Source organism: Vicugna pacos, chromosome 21 (genome assembly GCF_048564905.1).
Source record: "Vicugna pacos chromosome 21, VicPac4, whole genome shotgun sequence".
In the NCBI taxonomy this organism is placed as follows: Eukaryota; Metazoa; Chordata; class Mammalia; order Artiodactyla; family Camelidae; genus Vicugna; species Vicugna pacos.
In genome coordinates, this window is record NC_133007.1 from 20,025,181 (window position 1) to 20,049,511 (window position 24,331).

The following is a 24,331-nucleotide window of genomic DNA, read 5'->3' on the forward strand; positions in this document are numbered from 1 at the left end:
AATTGAAGCGATGGCATATAAATGGATGTGAGTGGAGCCAACGTCGATGTGATGAAGGTAATCACCAAGTCTTCACGGCCTAGCAAGGCAAGGGTTTAGAATTATAACACCAATGAGAAAAGTGTCAATTCAACTCAGTGAACAGCTCTTGAGAAGACACTGAGAAGTTCAACTGCCTCTTGTTCGTTTTCAAAATTCCCTTGGCCTCTTGCCATGTTCCCAGGCATCAGAGTGCCCTGACATAAGTTAGCCGTCTACACTAGCCTTCTCCTATATTCCCTGCCAAGGAAACATCCTGTTGCAGATAATTCTGTTAAATAAGGGTATGGAGAACCCCAGAGAATATCCTCACAGAATCCCCCCAGAAAACCAAAAGGGTCACAGATTAAAAGCTCCTCATCCTCTGAATCAAACAGAGCAGTTTCAGGCTTGGAAAAACCTACAAATCTCTCCTCCTTTTCCTCTGAAACCCCCAGAACAGGCCTTCAGGAATAAAGCACATTCTTAAGAGGTCATGACTGGTGCACGAAGCACTTCAAAGAGACCAACAGGAACAATTAGGGAGGAACCCTCTAAACAGCCTCCTAGACCCCCTCATAGTTCAAAAGGAGAGCCGTGCATTGCAAGGTGCCTAAGAGGCTCCCAGCAGTCAGCTTATGCTGGTGGGAACATTCTTCACCACGACCTTCTCCAGGTCCTGAAGACGCCTAAGCTGCGTCCACACAGCAGGAGTCAGAGGAGAGGTGGGAAGAGGACAACCGGATACTCATCACAGGGCTGGATCTCAACCCAGCTTGAGTTAGGTACTACTCTTCCTTCTCCTCTGAAAAGTAATCACCATGGCACATCTAGAGTGAAAATAAAGGAGAAGGAAGGGTAACTTAAAACATTCTCCAAGTGTCCATTGACACTTTATCCATGGATAAAGAAGATGTGGTATACACCAACAGTGGGATACTACTCAGCCATGAAAAAGAATGAAATTATGCCATTTGCTGCAACAGAGATGGATTTGGAGGGCATTATGCTAAGTGAAATAAGTCAGACAGGAAGCACAAACTGTTGGGTTTAAGAGAGGCTCAAGGATGTCCTGTCCAATAGGGATTATAGCCAATATTTTATAATAACTGTAAATGGAAAATAATCTTTAAAAATTACATAAAACTTTAAAAATTTTTAAAGGTTTTAAAAAAACAGCAATTTCTATAATTGCTATGACTATAACAATAATTACCAAACAAAAATATTTACCATGTACTCTCCTAAGCAGCTCTGTATTTAACTAATTCAAAATTAAAAAGATAAAATTCTCTGTACTAGGCAGGCCTAAATGGGCAGCAGGATTAGACACCTTGAATGAGTCACAGACCATGCCTCCCCTGATGCCTTCTTTAAAATTTATTTTTTTTACCACAATAAAGTGTTAAAAAAATAAAATAAAATAAAATTTATTTTTTTAAATTGAAATACAGTTGATTTACAACATTGTGTTAGTTTCAGGTGTACAACAAAGTGATTCAGTTATATATATATTTTTCAGATTATTTTCCATTATAGGTTATTATAAGATATTGAATATAGCTCCCTGTGCTTTGAGCAGCCTCAAGCATGCACACAGCAAGGCACTAACTGCCCCCAGTAAGCAGAGCGTCTACCTAGACAGCTTCTGAGAACTGAATCCCTGGATGGCTCTGCTTGGACACAGTACCCCACTGAGCTTTGCCATCTGTCTGATCTCTCTCCCTTCTCAACTCTCTCACCTTCTCAGTTACCCCCTCACTCCGCTTTCCCAGTGTTGAATTTCACTTAACAAGGTGCTCTGAGAAGACAGTTCTAAGGCACGTAGACAAGAAGGTATGTTACAAACTTCCGTCACCAATGGATTCGTAGATTCTATTCTTGGTTTCAGAGATGATTTATTTAACTGGCAGTTGCTATCTTTACTATCAATAAGTCTAGGGTCTGAGGATTCAAAATGGATAACTTTTAGCTTGTCTCATGCTATAACCCTTCCTTCTTCAATCAAAACCAGCAGGATAGCCCCATGGGTGAGCCACTGGCCCTGCAACCAGATGGCCTGGCTTGAAATCTCAACTCTGATCTGTACTAGCTGTGTGATTTCACACAAGTTATACAATGCTTGTGCCTCAGTCTCCTCCCCTAAAACATGGGATGCTAACAGCAGGACTGCCCAAAAGGACCATCATGTTCTAATACTTAAAAAAGTGCTTGGCTTCAAATCTACAACTGGAGCTGTTTAAATGACTGGAGTTTGTCTCATTTCATAGTGAATACATTTTGACTATCCCCAGCACATGGCCAGGGCTCATACATATAATAATAAATAATCATGACATTACAATCCCTTGGCAGCAAAAACAAACACACCAAAAATAAACAAAAGCCACCTCCTCCTTTGCCCTAACAAAAAGCAGTCCAGGTTAGCATGCGAAGTTGTCAGATTCGGCCTCCCTCTGGTGTGAATTTCTCCAAGTATGTCAAATGCTACAGTAGTTACAAACTTATTGGGCTACTTCAGCTTTCAGCAAACCACTGGGTAAGAGTCTGTGGTTTCAACTGCTCTTTGTCAGGGGTTCTCTGACCTCCCCAGGAGACCACTTTGGCTCTGAGCTGCTCTGTTCAGTTCTGGGAGATAGTCCTTGGTTCCTCTTAAAAAACATCTCTAATTACATCTCTTAAGAAACACATGCTCTAACCAATAATCTTAATCCATGAATTCTATGAAGTTCAACAAACAAATTAGCAGAGAAAGAGTTGCTTATATATGTGTTATTTCTTCCCAACTGTGCTCTCCCCTTCAGATGGTGCCCATGACCCTGGAACTGAGCAGGACCCTATTGTCATCAGTAACTGTATGGTATTTGTAACTGCTTAATTGTATAACAGTTTCAATGGCTTTTCTCAAGCGTTTGCTGACCAGGATTGGGCTGGGTGGGGGAGGGAGGTCTCAGGTGATCTGCCCATCCCCCTCACTTTGCTCCCAGCACCTCAGAGACAGCAGTTTGTTGTTTTGTGCATCTTGTTGTTCATAACTCACCCCCAACTGCACATGTCTGTAGTTATTTTTTAGCCTCTTATGATTTCTTTGTATTCTGTTGTTCTAGGTGCAGGTCCCAGCCTGTGCAAACACCACAGCTAGAAGTCTCAGGCCTCAGCCTGCCTAAAACGCTAGAAGCATATACCAACCTGACTTTAAACTTCATAAGTTTTTCTCTACAGCACTTTTCCACAGACCTTTTTCCTAAGCACCTTCATTCTAAGCACAAGGATATTAGAAGAATTCCAAAGCCAGAGGTGAATATCAGACCCAGCAGAAGGGGGACTGCTGCATCTACAAAAACAAGGTTAACTTTGAGACAAGTGGTTACCCTGTACATGATCTCCATGGAAACCAGTGCTGCCCCTTGATCTCTTACTAAAAAAACCCCTAACTTCTCTCCCCAGCAGGCTCACAGTCTTAGAGGCATTAGCCCGATATGAGCTCCTTTGCCTGGCAAAGAAATAAAGCTGCCTTTTCTACTTCATCCAAAACTCTGACCTCAAGTCTCAATTCCTTAAGCGAGGTACGGAGGCCAAGTTTCGGCAACAACCCTGTTAGCCACCCAGCAGGGTAATGGGGGATTCAGCAGCGGAGGAGTGGAGGCACAAGGGAAGGGCTCTGGGTGGGCCTCTTATTGAAATCTCAGAGGGAAAATGGAGATTCTAGACAGCGAAGTACAGGGACTCGAGGTCCAGAAATCCGGAAGTGAATTCTGGAGACTAAAGGAGAGGACTAGGCCACTTAAACAAGCGGGGGCTTTCCGTCAGAGGAAACCGGTGGCAGTGGCGGGGCGGAGAGCAGGGCGGGGAAGAAGGCTGTGAGGCACGCGGCCCACCTCTGATTCCAGCAGCAAGAGCGGGACCAGTTGCCAGGGTGTGGGTGGGTGGAGGGGGGCTCTCTTAATAAGGTGGTGGTTTGGGCTCCAAACTACAGGAGGGTGTAGCTGTCAGTTTCATTTTGGGCTGGGGATGGGTGAGGTGCTTGTCCAGCAATCGCCCCCATCAAATATGAATCCAATCAGTGTCATTTTTCAACCCCTCGCCCCGCTTTGGCCAAGGAAGTAGGGATTAAAGCCAGAGGCTCAGGCTGAAACAGGCGGGAGCCTGGAGCTCTGTGGCAGGCTCTGGCCCTGGAGCTCATGAAATCTGACACCCCGGGAGGGAAACTGAAGGGAGAGAGTCACGGCCAAACAAACACGCCCTCGGCCAGAGCGCTGAGCCCGGAGGCCAGAGAGGGGGCTGCCGGCCTTGGGGAAAGACAGCCAGCTGTTCCCTCTCCTTCTCTGCAGGATCAATGTTTCCCCAAAGAGGAGGGATGCTTTTTGCTCAAAGAAGATACTCTCACCTGCCCCCAGAGAACTTCTTTTAAGACTCCTTGCTTGGGGAAGCTTTTTAGGTCTTATTTGGTGAAAAAGATGATGTGTCCATGTCTTCTGTAGGTCAGATGCCCACATGTGCATGGATTTTGCTGTCAGTTCTCTCCTACCCGTTAACCAGTACTGGAGCATAACGGATGGATCATGCCATGGATAATCCACAGGAATAGATAAGCTAAAGTGAGATGCATTTAGCTCTAGACTGACTTTTAGTTGGTTTGTTTCTGGATATGGGAGGCCAAAGAGCCTAGTGATTAGCAATCTTGCACATTCAAGCCAGAGGGAGGGTTCATAGCTCGGCATGACCATTGACCTGCTGTGTAAGTTAGGGCAAATCACACAACCTCTCTGAGCCTTACCTTCTCATCTGCAAGATGGGGATATAATCGTATTGATTCAGTACAACTGTTAGTAGAATTCAATAAGATTGTCTACATAAAGCAGTTATACAGCCTGGCATATAGCAAACACTCAAAAAATGGTAGCCACGAGTGTGCCTGATGCACAAATATTTGTCATTCTCCAAACAATTCTGTTAAAACAATTTTTAAAAGTCACCTTGAGAGACTTTGGCACCCTGCCCCCATCTCCATTTCAGTCCCTGCTCAACTCTCTCCTAATTCTCATGCATCAGGGATCAGCAGCATCACTTGTCACCTAAGTAGGAAGGGTCAGCGTAAGAAGAGCTGCCTTCCCTGTGTCTATCTGCTCTTTCTCTTGTCTCTCCCACTCTCCCATCGTGTGAAAAGCTTTCATCTCCATAGGAAGGGGCTGTGACCAATTAGAAAGAATGTCTACCTGCCATGCCCCAAACTTGACAAAACTCATAAAGTTCAACTTGGAATTTTTTTCTAGAAATTCTCAACTCTAGAAATGTCACAATAAGGATATTGCTCTACAGCCAGAGCCAGACATTTGGGTCTCTATATTTGAATTTTTTTCACAAATAGACTCAGAGCTCTCTGAATTGATGTTTTACGTATGACTGAGTGAAATAAGGTAACAGTAAAATTTGAAAGATAATATTTACGTGTTTGAGAAATGATGGAACACAAAATTACCAGGAACAAGAACTTAAACACGAAACTGCTCTGGCTTTTGTAAGTTTAATGGATATTGTTTTGACTGTAAAAGATTTCTAGCAGTGACTAATAAAAATACTCCTAGACTGTTGTCATATCACAAGGATCCAGTTCAACACGCATTCATTCATTTAGAATTTATTGTGCAATTTATAAACTGCCTTCAGCACTGGGACACAAAACAGAAACAGTTAACTTATGTTTCTGTTTGAGAGTTTATGGAGAGGGTCAGACAAATAAAAGGCAATTACAGTGAGGGGGGACTCAGGGTGCTATGAGACCCTTGGGGAGGACATTTGGCTGACAGCTAAGGGCAGCAGAAGCTTCCCAGAATAAACAACATCTAAGCAAGACCCACAGGATGTGTGGAGCCTGAGATGAGTAGGTGGGGAGGGGAAAGAATGTTGCCAGCAGAAGCACCCTCATATAGAAAAGCCCAGAGTCCAGAGTCTCAGAGGGAAACTTGGGAAATGGACTCAGTTTGGCTGTTGACTTGAGCACGGAGTGCCTGGCACAAGCGGCCAGAAATGAGACCAGAAAGGAAAGCAGGAGCCTTGGAGGGTGTTTACTCTGAGCACAAGGGGCATCCCATCAGAGGACCAAAGAGAAAAAAAGGGACACAGGAAGGCAGAGTTAAGAAACGGTTGCCCAAATAGGCAAGAACAGGGAGGATGGAGAGAAAGCGGAAAAATTAAGAGATATTTAAGTATGGAATTAAATGGATTGGTGGTTTGTTTTGAATAAAAGGGTAAAGAAGAGAGAGAGGAGAGCCAAGAGTGAGGCCTCAGTTTCCAGCTTGGGGAGCTGGCAGGGAGGGGGTCCTAACATAGGGCCTTTGCACTTACTGTTTTCTCTGCCTGGAATACTCTTCACCCATAGATCTCCTAGGCTCATATGTCACCTCATTCAGGTTCTGCTCCAACGCTGCCTTATTGAAGAGTCTTCTTCACTCTACGTAAAACCTAAACAGTACCCAAGTCCTCACCCCAGCTCCATCGTCTCTGCCTTCTTACCCACTAATATTACTTCAGAGCACTCATCATCATTTGATATTTTATATATTTGTTTGTTCAACTGCCTTCCTGTCCCCCCGAAAATGTGAACTCCATGAGAGCAGCAATGTTTTCTATTTTGTTCCCTGTTTATCCTCGGTATCTAAAATAGTTCCTGGCACATGGTCACTCTCAACATATCTTTTAAGGTTTAATGATTAAATTCACAAAGATAGGAACTCTGAAAGAGAACATACAAAAATGGTCTAGAACACACATTCGCTTCTAATGCTAACACTTTGATTCAGAAGCTCCTATAATTTTCAAAATTATAATCAATGAAAATATAAGACATACAGAAAGGTACACAAGTCATACATATAGAGTTCAGTGAATTATAACAAAATCAATATACCCTGTTATCAGCACGCAGGGCAAGAAAAGGAACCTCATCAGAGCCCCCAGTGTGACCCTCTCAGTCGCTAACCCCCTCGTTCCTCCCCAAAAGTAACCAGTAAACTGACTTCCAACCCCATCAATAGTTTTACCCTATTCTTGAAATATATATAAATGGAATAATTTCCTTTGTATTCTTTGTGTCTGACCCTTTTCACTTAATATTAGATTTGTAAGATTCATCCAAGCTGTTGTATGGAGGGACACTTCCTTCTTTTTCATTCATAAATGGGATGCCAATTTATGAATGGTCCATAGCTCATGCCCTACTGTTGATACACATCTGGGCGCTTCCAGTTTGGAGCCATTACCATGGATGCTGTTATGAACATTCCAGTACATAACTTCGAACTTCCAGTACATATGTATTTGGGGGAGGGGTTGGGCTATATATCTAGGGGAATGATTGCTGAGTCATAGCATATGTGCATGTTCAATTTCAATAGCTAGCATGGAAAAGTTTTCAAAATGATTGTATCGATTTCAACTCTCACCTGCAACACATGTTATTTTCCATTGCTCTAAATCTTCAACAATACTTGGTAGTCTATTTAATTTTAGCCAATTTGGTGGGTGTGTGGTGGTATCACACCTCCCCAACCACTAGTGAAGGTAAGCCTCTTCTCATTTATTCCATTTGGATAGCCTCTCTTGTGAAGTTCCTGTTCAAGTCTCTCCCTTTTTCTGTCTTCGTCTTTTTGACTTGTGACTTTACTGACGTGTTCTGAATGCAAGCCCTTAGTTGGTTATAAGTGTTGCAAATATTTTCCCTGACTCTTATTTGCCTTTTACTTTTTAAATGGGGACTTCTGATGAACATCACTTCTTAACTTTGATGTAATTCACTTGATCAATCTTTTCTTTATGGTTCGTGCTTTCCGTGATTTGGAAGAGTTCATGAAGGGGGATGAGGAAAGTAGGGAAATGGAGATGAAGGGGAAAGGTTTTGCAAAGGGGGACAACAGTGTGAGCCAGGGCAAAGATGTGTTCCCAAGAGTCAGACAAAAGGTTAGCCATGAATGGGGACATCAGACTGAGAGGGACCTTAAGACTGGCCAAGGTGATTCCGTCTGACCTGAAGACAATGGGGATGCTTTAAGGTCCCTGTCTCCACCTATCTATAGGCCTTCGTTCCACATCCTTCCTGCCCCTGCAGCTCAGGGGATGTGCCCATCACAGAATTTAATCACTGTCTCCCATCACACCTTTCTGCCTTGTACATACATCTATCTCTGCTCTCATCATATTGCATCGCAAATTATCTATGTTCCAGTCTAAACTGACAAACTCTTGAAAGCATACACTGGCAACAGAGTGCAGGATCAGCTCATACAGGCTCGTGAGAGCTGACTATTAAATTTTCAAGAATTCTGCAAGCTGGTTGACACCATGTTGGTAGCTTAAAACCAACTACGGTATTTTAAATCAGCCAGAGTATTTTTACGTTGTGGAAATCAGCAAATGCTACACAACAGGGCTCCTCCCTCCCCCACAGAGCCTCCTGTTAGTCATTTGCCAGCACGTCACTGGGCACTGGTCTCATTCATCTCTATATGCCTGTCATGAACATAGTGCCCACACCAACATTTGCTGAATTAAATTGCATTTTTTTCACAACATCTATCACTGCTTTTAGAACCTCAAGTAAATAAATTCTCATTATAATTGGACATCATGCTAAGTGAAATAAGCCAAACACAAAAAGACAAGTACTACAAGATTTCATTTATATGAGGTATATAAAATAGTCAAACTCATAAAATCAAAAACTGGAATTGTGTCTCCAATGAAGCCATAAAAATGGCCAATAGGCACATGAAAAAAAATGCTCAATATTGCTAATTATCAGAGAAATGCAAATCAAAACTACAATGAGCTATTATGTCACACCAGTCAGAATGGTCATTATTAAAAAGTCCACAAACGACAAATGTTACACTGTTGGTGGGAATGTAGTTTGGTGCAGCTATTACAGAAAATAGTATGGAGAGTCCTCAAAAAACTAAAAATAAACTTACCATATGATCCAGCAATCCCACTCCAGTATGTATCCAGAAAGAACTCTAATATGAAAAGATATATGTACCACAATGGTCACAGCAGCACTATTTACAATAGCCAAGACATAGAAAGAACCTAAAAGTCCATCAACAGATGACTGGATAAAGAAGTTATGGTATATTTATACAATGGAATACTACTCAGCCATAAAAAAGAATGATATAATGCCATTTGCAGCAACATGGATGTACCTAGAGACCGTCATTCTAAGTGAAGTAAGCCAGAAAGAGAAAGAAAAATACCGTACGATATCACTTATATGTGGAATCTAAAAAAAAAAAAAGACAAATAAACGTATTTACAAAACAGAAAGAAATTTACAGACAGAAAACAAACTTACGGTTACAAGGCAGGAAGTGGGTGGGAAGGGATAAATTGGGAGTTCAAGATTTACAGATACTAACTACTATATATAAAATAGATACAAAAGTTTCTACTGTATAGCACAGGGAACTATATTCAATATCTCATAGTAACCTATAATGAAAAAGAATATGAAAAGGAATATATGTATGTGTGTGTATGACTGAACTATTATGCTGTATGCCAGAAATTGACACAACATTGTAAACTGACTATACTTCAATTAAAAAGAAAAAAAACTTGAATTATGGTTATCAGGGGCTGGAAAGGAAAGAGAAATTGGGAGTTACTCATCAACAGGCATAAAGTTTCAGTTAAGTAAGAGGATTACATCCTAGAGATCTGCTGACCAATATTGTACCTACAGTCAAAAAAAAGTACTGCATACTTTACACAGCATAACATACTTTAAACTTTGTTTAGAGGATATATCTCATGTCCTTGTCAAAAATTTTTTTTAAATGTTTTAAAAATTATCCTGCTCTCTGCAACTTCAGTACAACCAGCATGCACATTGTGCTCACTTACCCTGCACAGAGACATCATCTCTGAGCGTCTATATGTGAGTCCCCGTAGTGGTCAGAGGACAGCATGGGTAATGGATTAGCAAAGGAAAGGCACTGAGTTAAAGAAACTAATCTTTGCAGAGCCCAGTTCTCAGGAGGCACTTATAAGCCAGTTGGTGTTCCTAAGAGGTCTGTGAAGCATCGTTTCCCATGCAAATCTCAAAGCACAAACCACCCGGACCAGACATGCCCTGGAGCCAAAAGCTTCATCTAACCCAAGGGCCACTGAAGGGGGAGGAGCCTGTGGGCCTCTGTGTCAGACACGTGGGCCTGTCCCTTGGTGTTCCCTCCATAAACAGGATGGGGAAACGTCAGATGGTGAGAGAGCTTGTGACTCACAACAATGCCCTGGTGGGGGAAAGGGTTTTCAGTAAAAGGAATGAGTAAAGTTTATTTGCCACATACACCCAAGGGCCAAAGCCTGGTGAAAGAATGAACACAAATTAAATAGACACAACCCCAGCATTTCAAAGCAATTGAAAATTCAACTCTAGATCCCTTTGTTGTTGGAGCGAGAATACCATCCCAATGATTCTTCCCTGAAAGAATGCCCGGTGCTGGGGGCCCAGGGTATCCGAATATCCCTAGGGGTAGGGATGAAGGCCTGTGTGATTCAAAACAAAAATTACTCAATATTATCATAGCTTTAATTTATTTTTAGTCATGGTAACTCACTTACTTGGAAATTTCAAAGACCATTAGGGAAGGCATAATGTTTTATTGTTTATAAGAAGACACGTGGGTTTTCAAAAGGATGAGAAATGTTTTTAATATATTTTAATTCTTATCTTTTACAGGTGAGGAAACTGAAAATTCAACTGGAAATTCTACGAGCACATGGACCAAGTCTGTCTTATTCACCCATATGTGCCCAGTACTAACAAAGCCTGGCACACAGTAGGTGTGCTATAGACTTGTTTAATGAATACAGGAGATCTGGAGAGAGGGGGAGACATGGCCAGCAGCACACATGCTGACATTTGGCAGAGCCGGAAGGACTGTCCTAACCCCAGTGATCCTTCCACCCTCAAGTGGCAGTTAATTAAAAACATGGACTTCGAAGCCAGGCTGCCTGGGTTCCTATGCCAGCCCTACCACTTACTAGCTGTGTGACGTGAGCAGTTCATATAACATCCCTGAACCTCAATTTCCTCTTCTATAAAATGGGGATAAACATAGTCCACTCCCAGAGAGCAGCAGAAGGTGAGGAAACCCATATGAAGTGTTTAGAAAGGGCCCAGCTCACAGGATGTGCTCAGTATTCAGTGGCCATTATTGTTAATCACAAATGATAAGGTGGGACTAAATGATCTTGGTCCCTCATGGCTCAGTATTGTCGTCTGGGTTCTTGGTAAACCTTTTCGAAAATTAGCCTGAGACCAAACCTTGAGGCGTTACTTATAAATGACATTTTCCAGAAGTTCACCAACTTAAAGTAAACCCAAAGGCTACCAAAAACCTAAATGAATGAGGCCAAGGATACAGCCTTGGAGGAAGGTTCTGTGTTATCCATCACTTTATCCCCTATACAGCCTAGCAGAGGGGAGGTGGGGTAGCCTGGTGGTCAGCAGCACAGGAACTGGGCCTTCACTGCTTAGGTTTAAATCTTAATTCCTCTATGTGTTTGCTGTGTGACCCAGGCCAAGTTATGCACCCTCTCTGTGCCTTTGCATCTACAATCGTAAAGTGAATTTAATAACTGCATCTACCACGTGGGGTCATGGTGAAAACAAAACAGTGACTGGCACTGTGATGGCACCCCAAGTACAGCCACCACCACATACAATAAACGTTCATGTGATGGCACATGGGTTGCCACGGCTTCAGCCCCATGACAGGTTGTGTTGCTGTCTTGCCATTGGTTATCTTTACAATGGTTGATCACATTACAACTGGCACCAGAGCCATGGGCCCAGCCCACAGGCAGCCCTGACACCAGCCCAGAAAGATGCACAGAATAATCCACAAAGCCAATGCCGCCAATGACGGAAACAAAGTCCGGCTGGCCAGACTGAATTCAGGAGCTGGGTCACACGACAGAAGTGGGGGTGTCTTCCTGGCAGAACACGGTAAGGGGATCCCAGAGGAAACCAGGCTACCAAGGTACCAACCCATTGACAAGAGTCTGAGGAGAGCCAGCGCCACAGCCAGAACCAGCCGAGCCATGGACTGGCAGGTGCCGAGGGGCCCGCCAGGACCTGAGTTACCTCTCCACCCTTTGTACTTCCCTGGACCTTCTCCAGCCAGTGTCCTGGCAGCCTTGACCGGTCAGTTCAACCCAGGACAGCTTTTGGATTATCCTGTCTACTGACACTCCCCAGGACACCCCTCTCCTGTGAGTCATGGCAGAGCCTTCCTTACAGAAAGAACCATAACCCACACACAGCCCCAATGTTTAATACAGATGGTGCAGAAATGCTTTTCAACTGACAGAGCTTGAACTCCATAACCTTGTAGATGTTACGGAGACGGCGCAGTGTTGTGCTTAAAAGCCTAAACTCTAGAGCCAGGTGCTGCCTGAGTTCAAATCTTGGCTGAACCACTTACTCACCTTGGGGGAGATACTTAACCTCTCTGTGCCTCAGTTGCCTTATTAGTAAACTATAACAATTCTATCTATCACACACGGCTTCCAGGAGACTACAAGGTAATGCCTAAAACACGTAGAAGGTATCTTACCAATGGTAAGCTCTATAGACAGACTAGCTGTGAGTCTTTGATTAGCACTCCGTTGGCACTGGGTGGTCACGGCATCCGTGCAAAGGAAAGGAGACAGAGAAGAAGTCTCACGCTGCACAGAACAAGGGACCGTGTCCACTTGTGTGTGCTGGCACTTGACTGGAGAAACATGTTGGTCTCACTTGTTTCAGTCTTAACCCGTGCTCAAGTATTCCCCCTGGTAAAAGTCCCTTCGAACAGTGTCCAAAGCAAAAGTTCTTTCAACTGCTTCCATCCCTTCGCTTGCATAACCCTGGAGTCGCCCAACCAATCTCATTCATATTTTCCAAAACAATCACCTTTGCCCTGAGTCGGCCTGGAAACTTTTAGTAGATTGAGTTGCAGTTTCAAAAAGCTACGCGTGAAAATGCCAGATGCCCACCTACTTCATGTCTCGTTTCTCTGGTCCTACCAACATATAAAAGGGGACCCATAAAAAATCATCCACCCAGGTACCCCATTAATGCTGGGCATGTGTACCCTAAATACTCATTATTCATTGCGGGATCAGGTTAGTAACTACTTGGGGCCAGAATTGATGAGATCAAGGTCTTAGAATTCAACCTCTTCCCTATCTCCAATCTGACCCAGGCAATATCACCTCTGGTTCAGTGCCTCAGGCATTTCCTCCCTCCCCATCAGAAATCGGGGTCATAAGAGTACACAGTTAAAACCAAAACTGAGACTGGAATACCCAGGGACACTGGCTCCAAGATCAGAACTCTTTTCCTAGGACAGCTGGGAAAACGCCTCTAAAGATTACATCCTTTCAACAATGTACAGAACTAAAAAAATAAAACAAAATCTAAAAAACTAAAAAGCCCTCAAAACAAAGCAACCATCTACCATGGTCACTTCTGGAAATAAGTGAGTTCTCAACATCGCGAGGGAGAGTCTAATAGCCAGCAGCGAGCTTACAGAGGCTAGGGGAAGCAAGCCAAGGAGCGGTGCCACTTTACAGCCATGCTGGCCACACTTGCTCTTACGCTTGAGATGAGGCTACTGGGCACACAGGAAAAAGCAAACCCTTGCCGTATTTCTCATCCAGGTAGTGCGTTGCCTCCTCTTCCTTCTGCCACACCCAGGGCACCTTCGAGGGACGTGTTAGGAACACACAGTGCCACTTTGGTGGACGTGAAATGAAGACAGTGGCGGGCAGAGGAGAGACCAGAGCAGCCCAAAGCCTGGCAGCCTCCTTGTCTTTTCCTCACGCCAGATTGTCCTACTTTTCACCCTGTCAGGAGTCCTTCTGTGCCCCTGACCAGACCCTTCGGCTTGTGTGGATAACATCCACAAAAAATGAAGCTTAACACAGTCAGCTTCTGACACATGGCCAGGAGGCTGAAGTCACCTGAGCCCAACACAGCTGTGTCATCATCGTCAACAACAAGAATGCTAAGTGTTTACGGAGGGCCTCCCCGAAGCCCCAGGTGCTCTCACAGGTCTGTGATGAAGAGGAAACGGTCCCTCTTGTTAGTTACTATCTGCCCTGCATTGTCTGGTACTGAATGAAATGCCTAGCATGTGCGCTGTGCATCATCTGGACGTGATTCCAGTTCTGCCACTTGGTAGACATGTGACCTTGGGCAAATCATTTACGCTCTCTCTGCTTCAGTTTCCATTTCTATAAAATGGGGATAAGGATGAAGCCTTCTTTATAGGATTACTACGAGGGTTAAATGGGTCAAAGGGCTAGAAAAGTGGCAGCTGCATTAAAAAGTACTTAATGAATAAGCAGCTATTCTTAAGCTTCCATAGGGGGAAAAAATTCTCTTCATCTATGGAGCACCTATCTCTTCAGCTACTAGAGCTGGAAAGGACGTCAGTGATCGTATAGTTGAGTCTCTTCGGTGTACAGGTTAGAATGAGGTTCAGGGACTCCAATTGACTTGTCTACAAGTACAAACCTTGTTAACAGGAGCCCTGAGATTAGACCCCGGTCACTAACCCACCAGTCTAATAAGCTAGTTTAGCAACTACTCTGCTGACCCTCCTCGAAAAAATTTTTGTATCTAGTGACTCAGATCAATAATGGTGTAGGAGTCTTGTGGCAACAGCGCCATGACAAGATAGATGGAGAAATTATTTTAAGGCAGTGGGGCCCCAGCTGTCCCACTCCATTCATATGTTATGTAGAAGAATACAATTGTTTCTGTTTCACTCTGTTCTAAGTGTGTTTCATGCGTAAAAGCTCAGCATAAATTATTTCTTCAAATCCTCACAGCAATCTAATGAGAGAGGTATTATTCCAGTTATACAGAAGAGCAAACCAGACACAAAGTAGTTAACTAATAGATACCTAAAAGCATGGCTAATAAATGATGAGATGCTGATTTCAACCCAGACAGTCTGTGTCTAGAATTCATCCTTCTAATCACTGTGCTGTCCTGCCACATGAGCTTGAGAGAGAAAAGTTCTTGTGCCCCAGTTAAAGTCTGGGTGTTATCAGCATCTGTATATTTTAAATTTTCCTACTTGGTTTTAACCAGGACTATTTATGGTAGTAAATACATAAGGTGGCCTTGGTGCTAAGGGTGCTATTGTTCTGTGTGTGTGTGTGTGTGTGCACGTGCGGGTGTGCGTGTGTTCCAAGTATGTGGCTTTCAAAGCTCCCAGGACCCACACAATGTGAATCTACATATAATCCTCTTTGGGTGGTTAGCTGTTGGTTGGCTGAATTATTTCCAGATCTTTCTGCCCACACAAGCAGAAGTATTCTACCGGGAAACAGCCTCTGTCTTCGAACCTCTCTTAATCTCTTATTGACAGACATTCCCAGAGGTTCACATAGCCAAGCCCAGAGCTTTGAACCTTGAAGAGCTCCGAAAACAGCTCCACAAAAGTGAGTCCCACTCCTCGTGCTCCTTAAGGAGTCCAAATGAGGAAATGATAGCGCTAGGAAGAAAGAAACCAAATTAACAAATTATAATAAAGCTCTTGGCATTTAACTTCGGGGGCACAGAGTCAAGTTCTGATGGTGCTGAGGTTTCCTATGAACTCAGTCAATGTAGCAACTCTTCTGGCTTGTAGAATTCTTGATACATCAAAGAGAAAGGTATTTTGTCATCGCTTGTCCAACAGAAGGTTGGAAGAAAGAGAGTACGGGATGTCCCCTTTAAATAGGAGAGGAAACCGGGCCAGAAAAAGTTAAGTGATTCAGAGCCAAAGCCTCAAAGACTTTTAGAACTGGAAGAAGCCACTCTTCCAAGGCCACACAGCAAGTGAATAGTAGTCCTGGGACCCGAACATGGGCCTCCTGACTCTGGGTCTAGAGCTCTTTTGCAAAATAAAGCCACACAGAGGCATGTGGGGTGGGGGGTCTATTTCTGGATTCTCTATTGTGTTCCTTTGATCTGTGTGTCTATTCTTCTGCCAGTGCCACACAGTCTTGATTACTGCAGCCACTTAAGTCTTCAAATAGGGTAGACTGATTCCTCCCACTCTATTCTTCATTTTCAAAATTGCTCTAGTTATTATAATTATTTGCCCTTTCCATCTGCATTTTAGAATAATATGCTCTGGATTCATTAAAAATGCTAATATTTTGAAAGGAGTTGTGACAAGCCCATATATCCATTTGGGCAGAATTGGCATCTTTACTATATTGTTTTCCAATCCATGAACATAGTATGTTTCTTCATTTATTTAGGACTTTTGATTTCTTTCCTCAGGTTTTATAATTTTCAGCAAACAAGTTCTGTGCATGTTTTATTAAATTTATACTTAAGAATTTTTTAGTGATTATAAATGTCTTTTTTTTTATTTTGGTATCCACATTTGTTGCTAGTATATGGAAATACAACTGATTTTTTTTTTTATCTTATGAGCTTGGTGAGTTTGTATCCTGTGACTCTGCTGAATCCCTCTATTGGCTCCAAGAAGGGGATTTTGGTAGATTTCTTGGGATTTTATAAGTAAGCAATCATGTCATCTTTAAATGTAGTTTTATTTCTCCCTTCCCAACCTACATGTCTTTATTAATTTTTTGCAATGGCTAGAACTTCCAGTACTATGTTGAATAAAAGTATCAAGACAGACATTCCTACCTTGATTCCAGTCTTAGGGAGAAAGTATTCAGTCTTTCATTATTAAGTACACGGTTTGCTATAGACTTTTTATAGATACTCTTATCAAGTGAGGCAATTCCTCTCTATTCCTAATTTGCTGAGAGTTTTTATCATGAATGGGTGTTGGATGTTGTCAAATGAGTTTTCTACATCAACTAATGTAATCATGTGATTTTTTGTATTGAACTACCTTTGCCCAGCTGGAATGAGTCCCTCTTGGTCGCAGTGTACAATTCTTTAAAAAGAATGTATAAATACAATGTTGTATTTTATTTGCTGATATTTTGTTGAGGATTTTCACATCTATTAATACAGCCACTTCTGCTTTCTTTTGGTAAATATTTGCATAATATAGCTTTTCTTATCTTTGTCTTTCAACATGCCTATATCATTATATTTAAAGTGAGTTTCTTAGACAGCACATAGTTGTCATGTTTTTAAAACACTCTACTAATCCTTGTTATGTTCATAGGTTTAAAACAGTTAAAATACCAGCAGTCACATGTGTTTCAATCTAATGTGTTAGTTCATTCAATCCTCAACACAATAGCCTCAGAACCTTCAAAATATACCCGTTTTACAGATTAGGAAACTGAGACATGTTTGCCTACATTAATGCATCCAGGTAGCAGTGGAGGTGGAATTTGAGCCCAGCCTGGCTCCAGTATGCTTAATTGTACCTACTGTGCTTCACAACCTGAGCTCGACAGCAAGCAGGCTGCCCAGTTCTTGCCCCAGAAGTTGTTTGGCACAGGTTATACATATCCCAACAGGTCCACCTGCTCAGGAGCTTCAGCCCCACTAGGGAGAGAACTGAAGTTCTAGTTCACTGGCTAGACCTTTGACAAGTACTTGTAGCCATGCATGCCAGCCATGATTGGCTGCTGCTAGGCTGGGGCCAGCAGGGAGAAACAGTGCTCTCCTCATGATCCCAGGGGATCAGAGCAGCAGGGGCCAACAGCATTGGCAGACCAAGTGCCTGGGGAGAGTGCCGGGGCAATTAAAAAAAGAAATATACTTCAACCTGAACCAACAAAACAGCAGTGTCCAGTTCAAGTGAGGCCCACCAAGATAAACACTGACCCCCACCCTGCACCCTCACTGGGGATAGGACACAGGGCAGCACCCTGGGTCTGGTCCAAAGCAGACACACAGACCCATCCAGGGGCCTCATGAGGTTACAGCTCAAGGCGATCCTGGATTTGGCAAGAGTCCCCTCCATGTTCCAAGGGGGACCCAAAATTAACCTTCCTCCCTTGAAATGAAGCAGCTAATAAGATGACTCCGGGCAGAGGAGTGGTGTTTTACGCAGAACCCATGGCTCCCTCCAGCTGTGAACATCCCCACACTCGGAACGTGCACTCTCCTACCACCCCTACCATCTATGCTGGGTCTCCTAGGATCTGGGCTGAATTGAGCGGCTTAAATAATGAAAATAGAAGAAGAAAATGATCTGGTAAATGACTCCTGTCACCACAAAGAGGAGAGGACTTGGGAATCCAGCAGAGAAGAAAAACAGATAATAAAACTCAATCAATTCACAATTATAAATCATATAGATCAGTCAAACCAAACTGCAGTTAAAGACTAGATGAGATTTTACCCGGAGTGGCTGGAAACCTTTTCCTGTGTCAAGACTGAGCACACTACACAGGAAACAAGCTAATGCTGTCAGCCTGTGGCAGTAATCCACATTATAAAAGCTAGAAAGCAGATCCCAGAAAGGTGAAGACACTTTCTCAAGGTCATCCAGCAAACAGGGAAGCAGAGCTCAGACTCAATGTCTAGTTCCTACCACATCTGTCACAGATAGACTCTGATGCTCCCATTTGAAAGGATGCAACATTTTTCTCCCAAAAATGAAGCCAGACTGACTTTTCTGAGAACAGCGAGCAAGTGCTGATCCAAGAGAAGGACTTGAGATTTCCTAGAAATAGCCAGCTATATAATGTCAATTTTATAAAATTTAGTGTCTTTTGAAAAAGACTGAAATGGGTTAGACTAATCAGATTATGAGTAAAGTCCTCTCCACTGGAAAAGAAATCTTGTCTGTGGTGGCGTTGTATTATTTTTATACTTCTTTTTAAAGGAGTCCATTTTTTCCCAAAATCATTGTAAATATGTCTAAGGCCAGTGAACTGAGGCCTTAAACAAGAAAGAAATGAGCTTGGGAGCATCATTCTTGTTAAGAACGTGCCTCCGCATGGCAGGAACCATCATGACAAAAATTTCAAGTCCTTGACTTTAAGATGTTCAACTGTGTCTTTGAGAATTTTCAACTGTGTCTTTGAGAATTTTTGTGTTTCTCATTCCATATCAGATTTCCTCAAGACTTTTCCTTCAGGGACAGGCCTCCAGACCCCTCAGACTTCACTGAGCTCCCCTCACCAAGTTCCACGTGGGGACCAGTGTCTGGGGCAGTTTCTCCACCTCACTGGTCTTTGAACACAACCTACGGTGTGATCTGAGAGACTCCCATAGAAATTGTGCCACTGTTTGAGGAGAGATGGATTTACAGGGAGACTTGAGGTCACACCTGGAGGGCTGGTCCATCCACCCTCCAGGCCAAGGATGAGCAGCTTTGTAAGAAAAAATGTGTTCTGGGCCACAGACAGGACAGTGTTTTCTAATGCCTCGGTGACTTGCTATGTGACCTTGGGCCTACATTTCCTCATCTCCAAAAGAAAGTCTCTAAACTTCCTCCCAGCCCTGACTTTCTACAAGCCTAGGTTTCCAAGCTAAATCCCAGAGGGTTTATTTGAGAGAGACTGACACACCAGGTAAGACAGACTTTATTTAGACAGACCAAATATTAATAATAGCCCTTTTTAATGAGTGTTTACTGTGTGTCATGCACTATTCTTAGTTTTCCACATATATTGCTTTATTTAATCCCCACAGCAACACCATGAGGTTAAAAATAAGTATTATCACTAAGTTACATAGGAGTAAACTAAGGCTCAGAGAAGTTCCCTAACCTGCTCAAAACCACACAACTGGCAGGTAACACAGTCAGCTCTTGAATGCAGCCAGTTTGGCTGCAGGGCCATGTTCTTAACTGTTGTAACTCTCTATATCTTATCTAACTACATGTAACTACTATATGTTGGAAGATCTGTCTGTGGAAGTCAGTGTTCCCCAAATGAGCTATGTTTATTAGCTTCAGGTCTCACCAAATTCACCTTCTCCCTTCCCTACAAGTTGCCTGAACTCTTCTTGCTTCCCCTTCTATAATTTGTTTGTTTAAAAAAAAAAAAAAACCTTTGCACAAGCTCCAGCATAGGTAAAAACACTGCAAAGTGGGAGAGGTGATAAGCAGTGCATCTAAAGCAGAGATCTAAGCCTTAAGTGGAGGGAATCAAGCTAATATCCAGCAGTTGAGGGAAGTGGTTTTGGAAGTAGGACACCTTCCTGCAGCTCTGAAATCACCGCCGGCCCCGAAATTCATAACCTCCCAGGTTGATTTCTGCCCAGTTCCCAGGGCTGAGGGTTCCCTGGGAGACGCTATTCAGCCCCAGGATGCTAAGTAAAAAGACTGTGTGGATGTCATCTGAGTTGGAGAGTGTGGAAAAGTCAGGCAGAAAGAAAACAAGCTAAAAGACCTCCCTTGGGTGCCCTGAACTGTTCACGTAGGAGAGCCTCCTCTGTGCTTCCTCTTTCTCCCTGGGTTCCCCGTGACAATGAGAAACCCACCGGGAAAAGAGCTAAGCAGCCTGAAAAGACCAACTGGGATTCATCCATGATGGAGTCTTGCAAAGAGTAACCATCCAGTTGGTACCCATCAACAAATAAAGTATTAACAGAATACCAATTATGTGCAAGGCTACCTAGAGACAGGGGGTCGTTGCCCCTTTTTTTGAATCCACCACAATAACTAGCAGAGTTGGAAACAGTAAATCCTCGATAAATTTGGAATTTTCAATCCAGTAGCAGAGAACTTGGAAGTGGCTTCCCCTGGAGTAGAAAGCAACCCGCCTAGATCTTGGGTGAAGAAAAGAAAAAGGCAAACCCTCGAGGGAAAGGGAATCTATCCTCAACCTGCCGTGAGCTTGGATCTCAAATGAACGATTATCATTCCTCCTGTGCTCCTGGGAACCAGCTTCCAGCCTCCAGAGCTGGCGTGAACCCAAACTGGCCACATCTCTGGGAAAATATTGGTTTTGGTTCCCTCTCTGCTCCTGAGCACAGAGGAAACACTGTTTCCTTTTGACCAGATTAAACCCTTTTATTTCTCACAGGAAGGGCAGGGCTTTTGCCAAGGTGCAAGAAATGGAGAGCTGGGCTGGGGCGCCACGGGGAAGGGCAGACTGCAGAGCACCAGAGCGGAGGAGCCAAGCTTTCTTCCTACTTTCTTTCTACTTCCTACCTGTGTGACTTGGCCAGGTGGTTACCTGGCTTTAGTGAGCCTCTCTCTGCCATTTGTAGAAGGCAGTTGATAATATTCACCTCCTACGATTCTTTAAACTCCAAGGACTTTTAAAAACATTGCACATAAGGTACCTGGCATTGTGCCTAGCACATAGTAGGTTCTTTAACATTGGTGACTGTTATTTTGTTTCCAAAATACAGGAGACAATAATGACACTTTGCATCAGAGACTTTCAGTTTTGGCAAAGCAAGCTATAAAAATGCTGCGTTTCCTTTAGCGTATTCAACAAATGCTAGCTGAGAACCTACTGTGTGCCTGAATAAGTTAGGCTCTCAGGATAGAAAGATAAATGACACACTTTCCCATCCTTAAGGGTTTCACAGGCTAGCAAGGAGAAAGCATTATATAAACTCAGAAAAATAGTGGTGTGACAAGTGCAATGGAGGAAAGTGCTGTGTGAGCATAAAGAGGGGGAGCAATTAATGAATTTGGCTGGAAACTGCTTAGGGTGAGTCAGGATGGAATTACTGCACTGAGCTGTTCTGCCCATTTCTGCGTGTGACTTGGAGCATGTGATCAGGAGTAAGGCATAAGGAGACTTCATAAGCCTTTAGGCCAAATAGATAAGTAATTAGGAGAAATTGGTTCTGACTGCTCACTTGCACTCATGGGTGCGTGCACATGCACACACACACAACACACACATTCCAATGCACTAGCATGCATATCATTCCAACACACACACACACACACACTCAACTCACTATATACATTGTATGTGTATACCTACACATTGTAGGTATACACATACAATATTTCAACTCAAGCGTACACACATACAGGCTCCAACTTGTGCATGTGCACACACACACACACACACACACACTTTCCAACTTTCTCTCTCCAACGCGCACATTCAACTTAATTGTGCCCACACACTGCAATCAGTCGCCAGACTGCGATGTCCCGCCTGCCTGTCTCTGCCCCTCTGCACCTCCAGGGCGGCTCCCTGGGTTAGGTAACAGCCTCTGAATGCTCTTCTCGCCTACACTACAGCTCCCAGCCAATGCTGCTACCCTTCTTGTCTGGGCTTATGGCTTCAGCCTCATTCTGTCCAATCCATTCTCTGTTCTGCAGCCACAGGGATTTAAAAAAAAATCAAATCAGTAGGAGCTCTTCTGTGCTTAAAGAGAATTCCATTGGCCGCCTCTCTGTTCCCATCACCAATCCCAGCACGGCCTACGAGGCCCTCAGGGATCCTGCCTCTGCCAATGTCTCTAGCCTCCCCTCTGCCGCTTTGATCCACTCCTTCATTTACTAACTATTAACTAAGTGCCTAATATGTGCAAATCTTTGGGCCAGGCACATTCTCTTTAAAATACATGCTTCAGCAGGCCAAAGTGTGGTTCCTTAAGGGCCCCAGCCTATGTCCAGCCGCCAGGCCTTTGCTCATCTGTTCCTTTCAACTGGTGAACTCACAACCAACAGTGACATGACCACCAACCTCCCCTTTCCCACCATCAACCCACCACAGAAGGGACCACATGTCCTTTGTGGTCCCAACCACTCCACCGTGTGGTCAATGCTATGCCAAGGCCAGCATCCCTTTCTTCCATCCACTTGTTTACTAGCCTATGACCCTTGTATTATCCATTCCCATATCCACAGCGTCCAGCAGAGTCCCTGGATCATGAAGAGCTCTTAGGAAGTGCTTGCTGACTGAAGCAGTGTTTCTCCTCAGCTCCCAATCGTGAAAACTTGGGTTTGCAGTATTCATCCCTCACTGATAAAGTGGTTCTAGAAAGGAAATTCTATATGGGTTTCCAACATTGATATTAGCTTTAGTAATAACAATTACAAAGTAATTAGCCAATGATAAGTTTCTTTATACAATAGTCTCTATCAGAATATGAGTGAGTGGCAGACGTAGGACCCAAACTCAGACTGATTTGCATGTTCAAAAGAACTGGTGAAAACACATACTTGATATCTTGTAGTAACCTGTAATGAAAAAAGAATGTGAAAAGGAATATATGTATGTATATGGGTGACGAAACATGATGCTGTACACCAGAAATTGACACAACATTGTAAACTGAATATACTTCAATAAAATAAAAAGAACTTGTGAAAACAAAAGTGGGATCATAGAGATAGGAAGTAGGACGGTGGTAGCCAGGGGCTGAGGGGAGGGAAAAATGAGGAATTACTGTTTAATGGATACAGAGTTACTGGATAAAAAGAGCTATGGAGATGGGTGACGATGATGGTTGCACATTATGAATATATTTAATATCACTGAACTTTATGCTTTTAAATGGTTAAGATGATATTTTTATGTTATGCATGTTTTACCTCAATTTTTGAAATTGAGGGGGAAAGGGATATCTGTTGGTGAAACAGTAAACAAAAAGGATGTTCTGCTCTCACCAAAAGATAAATGTCACACTTTACCCTGTTTGTTGATTACCTATGAAAGCAGATTAATCCTGCTCCAAATGACTCATTCCTAGGAGGCAGAGTGTCTGTTATTCATCCATTCATTCCTCAATACGTATTACTGAGTATGGAATATGTTCCAGGCTCTGTGTTAAACACTGAATAACCTCTTAGTGGATATACGAAAAGGATCGAATTGCTGTCCAAAAGGAATTTACATGTTGGGGAAAATAATTACGAGGCATGCTGTGTCCTGTGATACGTTCTATCAAATTGCCTCCCTTTGCTTAGATTTATAAATGGGGGCAACTAGATAAATATGTAGAATATATAGGATACAATGGACATAATGTGGTCCATGGGGGAAAATCCTGTTTTTCAGCCTTTTTTTTTTTAAGTAGAGAAAGAAATGAAGAAAGATCTGAATTACTGAGAGTTCTTATAAAATGAATTCTAGTTTAACTCGGGTCTGTGCTTGTTAAAAATGTAAAGCAATTGCTCTCTCTTCTCTCTCTCGGTCTCTCTCTCTCTTCCTGGTGACAGATAGATTGATAAATAAATAGACAGATAGATAAATAGGTAGATTGATAGACAGAAATATAGATAGATAATCAGCTGCCCATACACAAACTATAAACTCCAGTAATCCAAAATGCCTTTTCATCTTTAATAAGTCACAAGAGAAACAAAGAGCCAGAGCTGCTCTAACATCAGTTCTTCCCTCTCCTATGATTCATTAAGAATTGATGTCACCTTTAAATAGTCCAGTCAAGAGAAACCAG

At 43.0% G+C, this 24,331-nt stretch overlaps 2 protein-coding genes across 2 annotated transcripts in view; both read right to left on the reverse strand.

Annotated features, from left to right (window-relative positions):
- Window positions 1-24,331, reverse strand: part of DDR2 (discoidin domain receptor tyrosine kinase 2) — a 117,893-nt gene that overhangs the window by 76,767 nt on the left and 16,795 nt on the right. The gene's annotated exons all lie outside the window — the stretch shown is intronic.
- The window catches only part of UAP1 (UDP-N-acetylglucosamine pyrophosphorylase 1), a 103,021-nt gene continuing 101,665 nt past the window's right edge, over window positions 22,976-24,331 (reverse strand). The window contains exon 15 of the transcript XR_012062749.1: window positions 22,976-23,111. The gene's annotated coding sequence lies outside the window, so the exon portion shown is untranslated. The remainder of the gene's footprint in view (window positions 23,112-24,331) is intronic.